General features: G+C 45.6%; 1 protein-coding gene across 5 annotated transcripts in view; it reads right to left on the reverse strand.

Moving 5' to 3' along the window:
* LOC125518717 (uncharacterized) overlaps positions 1-13,981 on the reverse strand; it is a 42,515-nt gene that overhangs the window by 13,717 nt on the left and 14,817 nt on the right. For 4 of the 5 annotated variants that reach the window (XM_087534819.1, XM_087534818.1, XM_087534816.1 and 1 more), the window contains one exon: positions 17-6,363. The gene's annotated coding sequence lies outside the window, so the exon portion shown is untranslated. Of the gene's footprint in view, positions 1-16; positions 6,364-7,682; positions 7,755-8,961; positions 9,435-13,981 lie in introns of those variants that run through there. The other variant, XM_087534815.1, reaches the window with a different exon arrangement.

Consider the following 13,981-nt stretch of genomic DNA (forward strand, 5'->3'; position numbering starts at 1 on the left):
TTTTCTCAATCTGCACCTCATTAGCGATGCGAGGATGAGCTGGTTGACGATGAGGAATTTGCTCAGCATTTTCTTTTGAGCCATTTTCTTCAGGTGCACCAACGTGATGTTCTTCATGTTCTGGAATGACTTCTTCAGCAGATTCTTCGGTAGGAATGACATCCTCAGTAGCCTTGAACTTAATAGATTCCTCGGGAGGTATTTCATCTGTCACAGGAGGTAGGTGCTCTCTTTGCGAGCCATTAGTCTCATCGAACCGCACATCTACAGTTTCAACAACCTTGTGGTGATAGGTGTTGAAGACTTTGTAGGTGTGCGAGTCCTTACCATAACCAAGCATAAAACATTCATGTGCTTTCGGTGCAAAATTAGAACTGTGATGAGGATCACTAATCCATCATTTAGCACCGAAGACTTTGAAATAACTCACATTGGGTTTCTTGCCGGTGAGGAGTTCATATGCAGTCTTCTTGAAAAATTTGTGAAGATATACCATGTTGATGATGTGGCACACAGTATCAATTGCCTTAGACCAGAAGCGAGGAGGCGTCTTGTACTCATCAAGCATAGTGCAGGCCATCTCAACAAGAGTCCTGTTCTTGCGTTCCACAATGCCATTTTGCCGAGGAGTATAGGGAGCAGATAACTCATGAGTAATACCAAGTTCATCAAGATAGTCATCAAGACCGGTGTTCTTGAACTCAGTTCCATTGTCACTTCTGATGTGCTTGATCTTCACACCAAATTTGGTTGAAGCCCTCGAGGAAAATCATTTGAAGACTTCCTGCACTTCAATTTTGTAAGTCATGATATGCACCCATGTATAACGAGAATAATCATCAACAATGACAAAGCCATAGAAAGATGCAGCATTAGTAAATGTGACATAGTGAGTAGGGCCAAAGAGATTCATGTGAAGCAATTCAAATGGATGAGTGGTAGTCATGATGGTCTTTGAGGGATGCTTGGCCTTGGTCATCTTTCCAGCTTCACAAGCTCCACACAAATGGTCCTTAAGAAATTTGACACCCTCGATGCCAATGGCATGCTTTTTCTTCACGAGCGTGTGCAAGTTCCTCATCCCAGCATGGCCAAGTCGTCGATGCCATGGCCAGCCTTCTGAAACTTTTGCAAGTAGACATGTAGCAGGTTGTGGTCCTGTAGAGAAATCAACAATATACAAATCTCCTCTCCTAAAGCCTTCGAAGACTTTGGAATTGTCAGCTTCCATGATCACAACACAACGATATTTGTCAAAGACAACAACAATATCAAGATCACAAAGCATTGAGATAGACACGAGGTTGAACCCTAAGGACTCGACAAGCATGACTTTGTCCATGTGTCGATCCTTTGAGATTGCAACCTTACCTAGACCCAATACCTTGCTTTTGCCTTTCTCAACGTAGCTGATATGCTTCAGATACGATGGAGATAAGGGAGCGTCCATCAATAGATTCTTGTCACCAGTCATGTGATTTGTGCATCCACTATCAAGGACCCACTCAGTGGCTCTGGGTTGATCATCTTGCAGATGAATTAGTGCAGCTTACGAACTCATATACTTCATCGGTGAAGAATATGACATCAAATCATCAGATCAATTTCATCAAGCAATAGAACAGATATAGCAATGTGAGGACGTGAGAAATGAAAATTCATTTCTTCATGATTAGCTTGCGTCCTTTCAAGCATATTCAGGTCTCCAGCAAATTCCTCAGACGTTTAGGTTCGTTTGGAGACCTAACCCTGCATAAGAGATTAGTTATTTTTCTTCACCACCCACATCTGAAGGGGTGGCAAAGAGTTCATCATTTTGCGAGCTCCATAAGAGAACGGTGGCATAGATGCCAGTCCACTTCATTTCACATAAGAGATGTTAGGGTAAGCATATGAATAAGTTGAGAAATTCTTCGAAGATTTATGAACATAATGATTTGAAGAATAATGCACATATCCATAATCCTTAGCCTTTCCCTGTGAAACAGAGGTGTTAGCACAATGATGGTCATATGAGGACTTTGATCCATGTGAGGAATGTGGTCCATATGAGGACTTTGGTCCAAATGAAGAATATGATCTGGGGTTCCTATTCTTCACATGTGGTGTTGATACGTCTCCATCGTATCTACTTTTCCAAACACTTTTGCCCTTGTTTTGGACTCTAAATTGCATGATTTGAATGGAACTAACCCGAACTGACGCTGTTTTCAGCAGAATTGCCATGGTGTTATTTTTGTGCAGAAATAAAAGTTCTCAGATTGACCTGAAAATCAACGGAGAATATTTTTGGAATATATAAAAAATATTGGTGAAAGAATCAAGGCTAGGGGGCCCATACCCTGTCCATGAGGGTGGGGGCGTGCCTACCCCCCTGGGCGCTCCCCCTGCCTTGTGGGCTCCCTGACGCTCCACTGACCTCAACTCCAACTCCATATATTCACGTTCGGGGAGAAAAGAATCAGGGAGAATGAATCATTGCGTTTTACGATACAGAGCCGCCGCCAAGCCTTAATCTATCTCGGGAGGGCTGATGTGGAGTCCGTTCGGGGCTCCGGAGAGGGGAATCTGTCGCCATCGTCATCATCAACCTTCCTCCATCACCAATTTCATGATGCTCACGGCCGTGCGTGAGTAATTTCATCGTAGGCTTGCTGCACGGTGATGGGTTGGATGAGATTTATCATGTAATCGAGTTAGTTTTGTTAGGGTTTGATCCCTAATATCCATTATGTTCTGAGATTGATGTTGCTATGACTTTGCTATGCTTAATGCTTGTCACTAGGGCCCGAGTGCCATGATTTCAGATCTGAACCTATTATGTTTTCATGAATATATGTGAGTTATTGATCCTATCTTGCAAGTCTATAGTCACATGTTATGTGTTATGATCCGTTAACCCCGAAGTAACAATAATAGGGATACTTACCGGTGATGACCGTAGTTTGAGGAGTTGTAAGTGCATCTAGTGCCCCTTAGTGATTTTGGTGTATTGAAGACTTATAGGTTAAGGGACTAATGTGTTTATGAGTGTACACAGGTCTATAAGTCTATGAGGAGTTTGATATTTACAGAAAAAGTCGACTCCTAAAAATGAAGTTCTTTGACTGAAGACTTTGAATTTCTGAAGACTTTTGAAGACTTTGAAAGTGAAGAAATTGGTGTGACCTTTGAAGACTTGGCATTTATTCGAGGAACATGAAGCGTGAAGACTTTTGTTTTCATAGTTTCATTTTCTCTTTCTTGAGTCATAAGAAACACCGTACTGTTAAAGGGGGCCGAGGAAATACTAAGGGAAAATTTCCATGTGATGCTCAACTCAAAATCCTACATCTACCAATCCCTTCGAGTGAAGCCATTGAAAATATCATACAGTTCAGTCATATTCTTCAGTGACAGAGACGAATTTCTTATAGTCTCTGAGAAATTTGTTCTGACTGAGGAGTTAGGAATTCGCCAGTGCAGATTGCCTACACAGTGAGGAACATGATAGCCCTGAGGAATTTGATACTCAAATTTCCGACCGTTGCTATGCTATGCGCCAGCTGTCCCAAAATATCTACCCACCTAACGGTCATATCATTGAAGGGCATTTATGTCTTATCATGTCGGGCTGCTCCCTAGGCTATAAATAGCCGCCCCCTACAACCACTAGCTGGTTGGCTGCTCCGAGAGAAACTGACACTTGTCATTTGAGAGCATCCCATCCTCCAAGGACTTTGAGTGAAAATTAACAAGTGAGGAAAACCAAAACCCAAACCCAAACACCTACAAACCCCAAATGATTGAGCATCACTGAAGAGATTGATCATGTGTGGATCCGACACTTGTTACTTTGAAGACCGTGCTTCTTCCAGACGGTTAGGCATCATGGTCTAGAGCATCCAAGAGGAATTGTGGATCGCCGAGTGACCGAGTTTGTGAAGGTTCGGAAGTCACCTAAAGACTTACCATGAGTGATTGGGTGAGGTCTGTGTGACCTTAGCTCAAGGGGAATACGGTAAGGACTGAGTGTTCTGAACTGCGTGTTCAGGACTGGGTGTCCGGGACTGTGTGTCCTCAGGTTTAAATACCTAGCCGCCCTAACCAGACATACAACTGTCACAACAGTTGGAACTGGTCTACCAAATCATTGTCTTCACCAAGCTATGTGTTGAGTGCTTGTTCATATCTGTTTGAAGACTTTGACTGAAGACTTTCTCAATTTCCTCAGTTCAATTTCTTCAGTCTGTTTGTCTTCATCCTGTGTCATCTTGTGTTTACGCTTTCCGTACTCTGTGCTTGTTTTCGTTTCATCATGATGACCATGCTTGTGTTCTGTTATGTTTACTTTTGAGTACTTATTCCGCTTCTAGTAGTTCTTCGCTAAGAAATTTCCTCACCTGCAAATTCCTCAGTGAAGAATTCATAAAAGTCGCCTATTCACCCCCCTCTAGTCGATATAACGCACTTTCAATTGGTACCAGAGCAAGGTACTCCCTTGTTTTGTGTGATTTTGGTTTAACCGCCTGAAGTTTTAGTTATGTCGACCAAAGGAATGAAGAATGTGTCATGCCCTATCTTTGACGGTCACGAGTATCCCAAGTGGAAGGCCATGATGAAGAAGCGCCTCATGGTGATGAACAGCGAGCTCTAGACCGTCACTGAGATTGGTCTGACCGATCTATGCAAGATGGCGGAAGCTGATGACATTCGCAAGTACACTCTTCTCAACCTCACGGCGAAGGACATCATCTGCTCCTGTCTGTCTCAAAATCAGTTCAGGAATATCATGCATCTCGATCATGCGAAGCTTATCTGGGACCGTCTCTCTGAGGACTATGAAGGTCATTGAACCCGTCATGATCCTTGGTTTGAGGACTTCAAGGAATCCCTCAAAGCGATGACATTCGAACCAGAATCATCATCTTCTGCATCATGCCTTATGACAAAAGATGCTAAGGTAACTGAATGCTATCTATCTGAATCCAGTGATGATGAATCTGGTGATGAATTTGGACCCAGCTATATCAAACTTGCTTCCCTTGCCACTAAACAACAAAGAGCTTTGGAAAAAGTTCAATACATGCTAAATAAAAGTGATGATTTGTTGGGTGAAGAAATGGATCAATCCAAAGCTTTGGCTGAGAGTCTTCAGAGGCTTCAGTCTAAGTTTGACACCCTTCAAGGTCATCATAACACTCTCTTATCTGATCATGAGAAGCTTTCATATGAATTTCTTCAAAGAAAGCAAGATCTTGAAAAGCTAAGAGTGAGTTATGAAGATCTTCAGAAGGAGCGTGATTCATTACTTGCTCAACAAATCAGCGCTTCTCAGGAAGAATTTGTTCCTCCATGCTTGAAGTGCATTGAACGTGAATCTGCTAATTCTTCACCTGAATATTCAAATGCTGCTGATGTTTTAAATTCTTCACCTGCCTCTGCTATCACTAATTCCTCATCTGAGGACATTGCTAGTATCACTGACGATGTAGGGCTGGAAGAATTATATATGATAGGCATGTACAAAAGCCTCAAAGGGCATCGGACTCTTTGTGATGTGTTTAAAAAGCAGATCCTCAACAGGAACCCTAGGAAAGAGGGTATTGCCTTTAAGAGGAAACTCAATGCTGATGGTACAAATTGGAAGCCTGAGCAGTACCCCAAAACCTCATGGTTTGCTGCAAAAGGACCTCCAGTTGATCCATCTAACTTATCTGCCTTTGCATGTGAATCTCCTCGTTCTGATGATGAGTCATTTGACTCCAACTATAAACTGTTTAAAAATCAGAATGGTGAAGTATTTGCTAGATATATTGGCATTAAATGCAAGAACGGTTCTTCTATGAAGAAAATCTGGGTTCCCAAAAAGTGCCTTGAAAGTCTTCAGGTGAATGTCCTCAGGACACCACCTGAGAAGAATAGGAACCCCGGATCAAATTTTTCATATGGACCAAATTCCTCAACAGGATCAAAGTCCTCATATGTGTGACGCCCCCGATTTGACTGTACACTAATCATACACGCAAAAGTGTACGATCAAGATCAGGGACTCGTGGAAAGATATCACAACACAACTCTACAAATAAAATAAGTCATACAAGCATCATATTACAAGCCAGTGGCCTCGAGAGCTCGAATACAAGAGCTCGATCATAGACGAGTCAGCGGAAGCAACAATATCTGAGTACAGACATAAGTTAAACAAGTTTGCCTTAAGAAGGCTAGCACAAACTGGAATACAGATCGAAAGAGACGCAGGCCTCCTGCCTAGGATCCTCCTAAACTACTCGTGGTCGTCGTCAGCGGGTTGCATGTAGTAGTAGGCACCTCCAGCGTAGGAGACATCGTTGACAGTGGCGTCTGGCTCCTGGGCTCCATCGTCTGGTCGCAGCAATCGAGTATAGGAAGGGGGAAAAGGGGGAGCAAAGCAACCGTGAGTACTTATCCAAAGTACTCGCAAGCAAGGAGCAACACTACATATGTATTCATTGGTATCAAATGGATTAAGGGTATCATATATGGACTGAACTACAGAATGCCGAAATAAGAGGGGGATAGCCAGTCCTTTCGAAGACTACGCTTCTGGTAACCTCCATCTTGCAGCAGAAAAAGAGAGTAGATAGTAAGTTCACCAAGTAACATCGCATAGCATAATCCTAACCAATGATCCTCCCCTCGTCGCCCTGTGAGAGAGCGACCACCGGTTGTATCTGACACTTGGAAGGGTGCATTTTATTAAGTATTCGGTTCTAGTTGTCACAAGGTCAAGGTACAACTCCAAGTCATCCTGTTACCGAAGATCACGGCTATTCGAATAGATTAACTTCCCTGCAGGGGTGCACCACATTTCCCAACACACTTATCTGGGTCATGCCCGGCCTCGGAAGATCAACACGTCGCAGCCCTACCTAGGCACAACAGAGAGGTCAGGACGCCGGTCTAAATCCTATGGCGCAGGGGTCTGGGCCCATCGCCCATTGCACACCTGCACGTTGCGTACGCGGCCGGTGAGCAGAACTAGCCTCCCTTATACAAGAGCAAGCGTTCCAGTCCAACACGGTGCGCGTCGCTCAGTCGCTAACGTCACGAAGGCTTCGGCTGATACCACGACGTCGAGTGCCCATAACTGTTTCCACGTAGTTGGTTAGTGCGTATAGGCCAGTATCTAGACTCAGATCAAATACTCAGATCTCGTTCAGCGTGTTATTTTGAAGTAACCGCGAACGCCGACCAGGGCCAGGCCCACCTCTCACCTAGGTGGTCTCCACCCGCCCTGTCGCTCCGCCACAAAGTAACAGTCGAGGGCCGTCGGGGGCCCAGGCCCACCACTACCTGGGTGGAACCATCTGCCCCTTCAGCCCCCAACATCGGAATCACTTACGGGTACTCAACGAGCCGACCCGACTTTAGTCACAACATGTATAGTATGTATGTATAGTATATACCCGTGATCAACACCCGACGTGATCACGGCCCGATAGTATAGCATGGCAGACTGATAAGAATGTAGGGCCACTGATGATAATCTAGCATTCTATACTAAGCATTTAGGATTGCATGTAAGGTATCAACAGTTATAGCAACAATGACAAGCTATGCAACAGAATAGGATTAATGAAAAACAGTAAAATGCTACACTACTCTAATGCAAGCAGTATAGAGAAGAGTAGGAGATATCTGGTGATCAAGGGGGGGCTTGCCTGGTTGCTCTGGCAAGGAGGAGTCATCTTCGATGTAGTCGAACACACGGATATCGGCAGCGGTCTTGGAGTCTACCGAAAAAGAGTAATGAAGGAGGAACACAATAAATAACAGAGTAATCAAAAGTAACACAGAGCAAGACGCGACAATACGATGTGCTAGGGGTGACCTTGCGTAGGGATAGGCGATGAGGGGAAACATCCGAGAAAGTATTCCCGGTGTTTCGCGTTTTCGGACAGATGAATCGGAGGGGGAAAGTTGTGTGTTTGCTATGCTAGGCATGCGTGGTGGACGAACGGGCTGCGTATCCGGATTCGTCTCGTCGTTCTAAGCAACTTTCAGTACAAAGTATTTTCATCCAAGTTACGGATTATTTTATATGATTTTTCAAAGTTTAAATGATTTCTGAATTTCTAGGATTTATTTTAATTCGAAAATAAATTAATATTTAATTTCTAAGTGTACACATCAGTGGCTTGGAGAGGCTGACATGTGGGCCTGGTCAACTGCTGACTCAACAGTTGACTAGTCAATGTGTTACTGGGTCCACCTGTCATAGACTGATATTTTAACCAAAGTGCTAAAAAGGTTGATTTAGCAAGGGGACCCACAAGACATACTCTAATTAGCATATAAAGTTACCCCTGATACCTATTTAGAATAATTAAACAGCCAGCCACATGCCCCTGTTTTAATAATTTCCAAAAGATCTATCTAATCTAATTAAATGGGACCCACTTGTCATTAGCTAAATAGGCTAAATTAGCACTAAACTACTACTAAACTAAACCTAGACTAATTAAACAAGGGCCGGCCATTAGCCCAGCCGGACATACGCACGGCCATGTACAGAGGGCTTGGCGAGCAGATGGTAGTAGTAGCAAGCGAGCAGCAGCAGGTAGTAGTGAGCAGCGGCATGAGTAACGAGCAGCACGCAGCGGCAGCAGTAGCGAGCAGAGTAGCCTGGCGTACAGCAGCAGTAGCACACTTGTGCGGAGGCAATGGGCGACCGTGCAGACACGCAGGGCGGCCGGAGAGCAGCAGGGTGGCGGCAGCGCGGGTGGCAGCGCGTACTGCTGTGGCTCTGGGGGCAGCAGGGAGCGGCGGGCAGAGGCGAGCAGCAGGCAGCGGGGCTGCGCGGCGGCGGCGGCAACACACAGGAGCGGGCGCGGGGAGCCGGGCTCCGTCCGCCATGGACAGCGACGCGCGGGGGCATCTATGGCGACGAATCGAGACGAGGAACAAGGGGGAAATGAAGGGGAAACAGGCGGGGCTCACTGGGACGTCATGTACGAGCTCGGGGAAGCCGGGGGTGGGGCGGAGCAGGGCGAATCGACAGAGGCGACCATCGGCGCAGAAGTTCGATGGCGAGCTCGATCCCGTCGATGCGGAGGCGTCCGACTTAGTTTGATGCACGAAGACGATGTAGTGGTCGTCCGCGAACCTCCCACACACGGCGGAGCGACGAATGGTGGCCAGTGGCCATGGCTACGTCGACGGCGCGGCCATGGACACACGCGGGTGACCTCGGGATGGAAGACAAGGACGAGGGAAAAGGGGAAGAATGGCCTAGGGTTCGGTCGAGGGTGCTCTGGGGATGCTCTTATCCACGAGGGGACCGGGGCGATGACCGCACGTGGTTGGGGGGCGGCCACAGCCATGGGATGGCCGCCACCGCCTCCCCCGTCTCCTGTAGCGAGAGGAGGGAGATAAGGGGAGGTGGGTTGGGTCACCGTCGATTGGGTGGCATGGACCCCGATTTTTGTTTCTTTTCTCTTTTCTTTAGTTTCCTTTTATTCCTATTCTGTTTTCTATTTTCTTTACTCTTTTGCACTTTATTTTAAAAGCAAATGATTTTAGCTACAGATAAGACTTGGTACATAAATGCTAGGCAGTGTAATGAGCTAGCCGAGAAAGTTATAATTATTTTGAACAATTTACATATTTGTTTAAAGGGACATTTACATCTATGCCCCTAATTTGCGCCCACTCTCAGATTTATCCCTAGTTTCAAAGCATGCTTAAATTTGCCCCTCCGCCGTCAGGTGCACTTACAGAAATACCCTTCTATGTCGTTACCGTTCGGTCAAAGCCACTGATTACGAGTCGAAAGACTAGTCGAGACTAGTCGATGGACTAGTCCATGAGTCGCAACTGTGGTGTCGACTGCGAATCTCGTGTAGACTAATTCGATGAGTCAAGCGGTCGAGAGACTAGTCTACGACTAGTCTAGACTAGTCCTGCTGTCTGAGTCGCTCGACTCAAATTTGGGAGGGGAAAATTGGAGAGCGAGCTATGAGAACAAGCCGTCTGGACGAGGCCACCGCCAGCACCCACTGACCCGCCGCCGGGACGGCGGATGGCGAAGCAAGGCGCGGCAGCTGGCTGGAGCTCGTGCTCGGGCGGCGGCCATGGCCGTGCCCCGTAGGCGCGTGCGGCCCTGCCACAAAGAGAGAAGGAGAGAGAAAGAGAGGAGAAGAGGCACGGCGGTGGTCGGGGGGGTCGCCGGCGGCGGTGGCTGGAGGCGCGGGTTGCGCGCGCGTGCTTTTGTGCATGATGGCGCAGGCGGCGGCGACGGGATCGATCGGGAGCTGGGGTTACTGTCATGGAATTGTCACGGCAGATGTCTTTAGTGTCAGGACTTAGTCGCGAGGCCAACGCATCTATGTGGTAGCTTGAGAGGGGTTGAGCGGGACGAGAGACGCGATGTTTTACCCAGGTTCGGCCCCTCACGGTGGAGGTAAAAGCCTATATCCTGCTTCATTGATATTGATGATGATGATCACGGTTACAAGAGTGCTCTATCTCGAGAGCTATTGTCTAAACCTAACTTGTCCAACTTGTGGAACTTGTCCCCCTTCTCCCCTTTTGGGGAGCCCTGCCCCTCCTTATATATGTTGGAGGGGCGGGTTACATGTAGAGTCCTATTAGGATTAGGACTAGTCTATCTCTAATACAAACCGGATACAAGTCCAGGTCTTAACTCCTTGTAAGATAAATGTTCCGCATGCCTTTCCTCTTAAACCGGCCCACCATTAAGCATGAACCGGCCTTCTAGGCATTGGGCCTTGTCATCCGTCTGTCCCGCATGCCGGATCACCAGTGAGTCATAATGACCAGGTGGGTTGCTTGTAAACCGCCAGGTCAGGGCGGGTCGCCAGTAACTCGCCAAGTGTCAGCGGGGTCTTCAGATAAACCGCCAAGTCCGGCCGGGTTAACTTCCGGCCGGTTTACACCGCGGGGTATATCCCCGACATTAGCCCCCAAGTTTAGCTTGGATTTATTCATGGTAAACTTATGCTGCAAAATAAATACAAGAACAAATTTGACAGGTTATGCTCCGGGTTAAGAATTTTTGTAAACCGGTACCTGATCATCCTTAAGTCCTTGTTATTTCCTCCTTCTGGGAAATCCGGGTCAACAGACCAGCTTCATAATCAATTTGCCGACATTGGCTTGTCACCGAGAAACATTGTGAAGAATAACTCTTTGACTCAGCTCCGCCGGTTTAAGAAATATGGGTCTGAAAATACTTATCTGATACTCAGCCGGTTTGAAGATGTAAAACTTGCCGGTTTAATATTACCAAAATGGCCGGTTTATAAATATTGATGTCGTCGGGTCATAATTGTTGTCGACACCGGGTCATGTAATAAAATGAAGATGTTCCTCCTTTATATGCATAATACCTGTAGCCCCCAAGTCTTAAGAGGAGAACATAGTGATAACTTAAGACTTGCTCCAATAAGTGTTTCAACCTTGAAGAAATCCGGTTTGTTCATCTCAATCATATAAACTGAATACTCCATATGTGTAGCCCTCAAGTGCCGGGTTGTCATGCTTGCAGCAACCTGGAACTTGCAATTGCTTATAAAAACTTCAATCAGTGTAGCCCCCAAGGGCCGGGTCATTATGCAATAATGAGCAGGGACTTTGTAAGTATAATCTTGTAAACTTTGAACAGCAACGTGTAGCCCCCAAGGGCCGGCTTAGTAAGATAATACTGAACCGGGACTTGATATATGTACTTTAATGAAAATAACATATTATAATGTAACTTCCATCGTAGGGCTTGAACCCACGTCCACAAGGTTAAGAGCTTTGTGCTTTATCAACTGAGCAATGGATTCTTCAATATTATGGACGAAAACTTGTGTACCTTGAATTGTTGATAGGAGCAATTGGTAGCCCCCAAGGGCCGTCTCATTATAGTATGATGAGTCGGGTCTTCAATAAGACTAGTAAAAATGACTTTGCATTAGCCCCCAAGTGTCATGGTGCATGCTTGCAGCGACATGAGACTTGCATGTAATCTCAATTTGAATAATGTAGCCCCCAAGTGCCGGGTTGTAAGCCTGCAGCGACTCGGGACTATTTCTTCCATTGTAGAATAAATCATATCCTTTGATAAAAGAGTAGACATTGCGCTATAGCGACTTTGAAAACCTTAATAATAAAAATCCAGCCATGTTGGCTATTCAAGATAATATAATCCGGTATGAAAACCTTATTCATTCAACATCATAATGAAATTTCAGCCAAGTTTGGCTATTTGAATAATATAACCCAATGATTTATAAGCGCATGATTCCAATGGCGCAATCCAAATATATACTGGCGACTTGTTGTCCAAAGCCAGGCCGGTTTAACAAACCTGTTTCTGCATACAACAAGTTTAAAGTGTCCTGGCGGTTTACCGCCGGACGGGTCATAATACCCAACATATAACTCGGGTTTATAACCAAGGCCGCACTTAATAATAATCAAATATGAAATATATCATACCTGTGACATTGAATCACATCGTTGGTTTTACCAACTTTTTGTAGTAAGGATGATAACCCAAATCTTGAGTACTGATAACTCCTTCCATATTGTGCCGGTTTATAATAAAACCGTGCCGGGTTGTGATAAACACCATGTTACTCCATAAGAGGATGTTAACAACAAGGATCAAACCGGGCAAATAGTCTCCGGATTGACGTGAACTGTGTTCCGTCAATTGATTGGTTAAAAAACTTTGTCGGTTTAAAAAACACAATGAAAAGCAAAAAAAAACCCTTCAAAGAAAAGTGTGAAGCAAAAGCAACGACAAAAACGTTTGCCAAAAAAGGTTTATTTAAGCTGATCAAATGGCGTTGCCATGGCCAAACACGACCAAGCTCCCGTTAGGTGTAACTATGGTTCTAGTCAGCCAGGTCCCCAAGTGATTCTATGGCATTTATGCCGACCAAATGGCGTGGTCATGGTTCGGGTTCGACCAAGCCCCCAAGTGATTCTGTGGCCTTAGGCCGACCAAGAGGCATGACTGGTTCAGACATGACCAAGTCCCCAAGTGATCTGGTGGCTCTCGCCTATCAAGAGGCATGGCATTGGTTCTGACACGACCAATCCTCCAAGTGATATAACACGATGTTTTTAGCAAAGCGAACTCAAGGGGTAAACCGGAGGCCGCTTTAGAGCAACTCCGTGTAACCTCACATGATGTAAAAGACCAGAGACCCCGCTTTATGAAGCAGAAGCCCCCATGTGATCAATAATATGTCAGGCCAGTAAGGCGGAATATCCATGTTTGAACCGCGCATCGTGGCAGCAGGTCCTCTTCGGCAATTTTTAACTTTTCGCAAGAGATAAATTCTTCTTTGAACCGGGATCTTGAACCGAATATTGAGATCTTCAAAGCTTTGTGGGAGACATCTTTCCCTTGAACCGGATTTCAAACCGGAATCCTTATTTTTAGCCGGAAATTTTATGACGGCCTTTAAACTCGAACCTGCGAGAAGTTAATTCCCTTTTGAACCGGACATTGTTAAGCCGGATTTGAGCGCTTCAGAGCTTTGTAGGAGAATAGATTTTTCTTGAACCGGATTGTAAACCGGAGTCATTTCTGATGACCCGGAACTTCTTCAAGCCGGGATTGTATAACTGTCATATACTTTCTAAGCCGGAAATTTTCTGACGGCCTTTAAACTTTCATCAATATAACAGTAGCCTCCGGGATCGGGTTATCCTTCCCTCCATCGTCCTGGGGTTCTTAAATTTTCTGAAACTGGCAAGATTCGCTGAGTCATGTCATCGCAGCCCCCGAGTCTCAAAGGTGACTCGAGGAGTTGGCTTGAGACTCTCCATATTTGACCGTGATATAAACCGGCATAACTTGCATATCATTGGCGTTGATAGTACGATGTGAATCCATAGAAGGTTGAGGTGACTGCGGCGGGTTGTAAATGATCCCATATGAGCCATGTCAGCAACTCGGCCAATGGTTCCTTCCAACTGGCGATTTGAAGTTAATCAA

The sequence above is a fragment of the Triticum urartu genome, chromosome 7A, assembly GCF_056163025.1.
Source record: "Triticum urartu cultivar PI428250 chromosome 7A, HENAU_Tu73, whole genome shotgun sequence".
Classification (NCBI taxonomy): Eukaryota; Viridiplantae; Streptophyta; class Magnoliopsida; order Poales; family Poaceae; genus Triticum; species Triticum urartu.